Here is a 2,625-nt window from a genome sequence, read left to right as displayed (position 1 = left end):
CAACCCTTATGAAAATAATAAAATAATAAGTTAATACTCAAATTAATATGAAAACGCAAAGGTTGTAAAGTAGGCAAAGCAATCTTGAACATAAATAATAAAACTGGAATATTAATCCTTCCTTTTTGAAACTTATTACATAACAGACAATGGCAATCATTTATATACATATATTTTGAATAGGATTCAGAGCCTAGAAATAAACCTGTTTGGTTGGTTTCAAATAATTAACTATTTTCCATTCATATTTTTACTAGGAAACCAAGACAACTCCATGGAGAAAAAAACACTTTTCAGTTATTGATGCTGGAGCAAGTAGATATACAAATGCAAAACAAGAATACTAGTGCTCACTTCAGCAGCACATATACTAAAATTGGAACAATATAGAGATTAGCACGGCCCCCACACAAGGATGACACATAGATTTGTGAAGCATTCCATAATTTAAAAAACACAAAAAACAACGAGAATACTAAACTCCTGCCTCACACCATACATAAAATTTACTGAAGACATATATGAAAATAAATGTGAGAGCCGTAAAAGAAATCCTTAGAAGAGAATACCATAGAATTAAACAATTGTAACCTATTATAGGATACACTTCCTATATATGATATCAAAAGTATAAGCAACATCAAAATCAACCTTTTATACCTCAAAAGACATCATCAATAAAGTGAAAATGCAACCCAAAAAATGCATGAAAATATTTATAAATCATTTATTTAATAAAAGATTTGTATCAAAAATGTACAAAAAATAGTTACAATTTAACAAGACACAAATTGCCTGATTAAAATAATAGGCAAAGGATTTTGATGTATTTAATTCACCAAAAATATGTATATTTATCCATTAAGCACATCAAAAGATGCTTTATTTTTCTCAACTGAAAACCACGATGACATGCCATTTCACATTTACTGGAATGGATAAAATATAAAAGATAGCTATAACAGTGCTATGGTGAAACAATTGGAATTTTCATATATTGCTGATGGGAATATAAAATTGTGCAGCCACTTCAGAAAATATTTTGACAACTTCTCAAACTGTTAAACACAGAATTACCATTTGATCAACAATTCCATTTTGAGGTATATAACTAAGAAAAATGAAAACATATGTCCACAAAAAACTTATAAACAAATGTTCATAGAAGCATTGGTCAGAATAGCCAAAAGGTGGAAACAATCTAAATATCCACAAAATAAAAATAGATCCACAAAAGGTGGTATATCTAGAAAATAAATATTATTTTGTTAATGTAATAAAACATAATTTATCCTACAACACAGAGAAATCTTGAAAGCATACGAAGTTATAGCAGTCAAGTACAAAAGGCCATTTATGCTGCTGTTCCAGCTAAATGAAATGTATGGAATGTGAAAATCTACAAAGACAGAAACAAGGTTGGTGTTTTCCTGGGGTGGTGACAGGGTAGGGGATTGGAAATGACTGTTAAGGAGTGTGAGACGTCTTGTTGGAGCAATGAAAATACTCTAAAAGTGACTGCAGTGATTGTTGAAAGACTACATAGCTACATGAAGAGCTACTGAAGTATCTGTCCACTTAAATGGGTGGATGGTATGATACATGAATATTTCAGTAAAGATGTTATGAAAGAAATAGCCTTAATTGAAATTTTTATATCTAGCAGGTTTTGGTTTTCTTTTTTTCATGAACATATATCTCCATGCAATCCTTTGACAAAAATCTGCCTTTAAATATTTAATCTAGAATTGTGAGAATATTAACTGTGTGACTGGATTTTCAGATAACAATAGTGTTATCTTAGAATTTTCCTTTATAGCTTGGCTTTCTTTGCTTACACAGCAATTTTAGCATCAGCTCTGCAAAAGATTGTTAGGTGGATCTTTATTACAAGTAAAATACGCAAAAGATGATGTGATTTTTTTTTAATTCACACGGTAGTCCCAGCCATTGGGCTCTATGAGCACCCGTTGACCATGTCTTCTTACGCTAATATTGTTATCTATAAGGCACAACTTCAAAGTTTGTTTGTTCAAGAAGCCTTACTTTTTGAAAAAAAATTAAATAAAGCCCATTTAGAAAAGTCCTTGCAAAAAACATTCACATATCTCGTTTACATCATGTAGCTTTTCTTTTGCTGAATGCCACTTATCTGTTATACTGCTGCAAACAAATAATTGATGCATATATGTATATAAAAACCAAGAAGTATCCCACAGTTGTTATGTTATCAGTGACTACTTTATGATACTGTCTATAAAATTTTCCATTCTGGAAATATATTTTCAATCAAAGTCACTTTAATGTCAGCTGTTTAAAACTCAGGAATCTCTAAAGAATGAAGAAGGCAGAAGCATGAAATTCCTGTGGTTGAATTAAAATAACACAAAACACAGTGGATTAACTCTCCACGTGCCACATCTGGGGTATAAACGTAAGAGTGATATTCCTAATGATTTTTGTCCAAAGCTAAATATAATTCTAGAAAACGTTTTCTCTCCTACTTTCCTGTGGAACTTTGTAGCTAGCAACCACAAGTTGAGCACGTCTCGTCTTCACTACTGAAAATGCAGAGCAACTTATAGAAACAATTTCAACCAACCCCTGTTTAAATATTTAGGCAAC

The 2,625-nt window shown here is 31.2% G+C and overlaps 1 non-coding gene across 1 annotated transcript; it reads left to right on the top strand.

Annotated features, from left to right (window-relative positions):
- The first annotated feature begins 346 nt into the window (after nt 1-346).
- On the top strand, nt 347-450 carry LOC117283323. Its single transcript, XR_004514290.1, has one exon. It is a non-coding gene; the product is annotated as a U6 spliceosomal RNA (small nuclear RNA).
- Nucleotides 451-2,625: the final 2,175 nt, after the last annotated feature.

This window comes from Fukomys damarensis, unplaced genomic scaffold (assembly GCF_012274545.1).
Source record: "Fukomys damarensis isolate Sample0158 unplaced genomic scaffold, DMR_v1.0_HiC HiC_scaffold_24, whole genome shotgun sequence".
NCBI lineage: Eukaryota > Metazoa > Chordata > Mammalia > Rodentia > Bathyergidae > Fukomys > Fukomys damarensis.
Note: the sequence above shows the minus strand (reverse complement) of the source record. Positions and strands in the feature narration are given on the sequence as shown.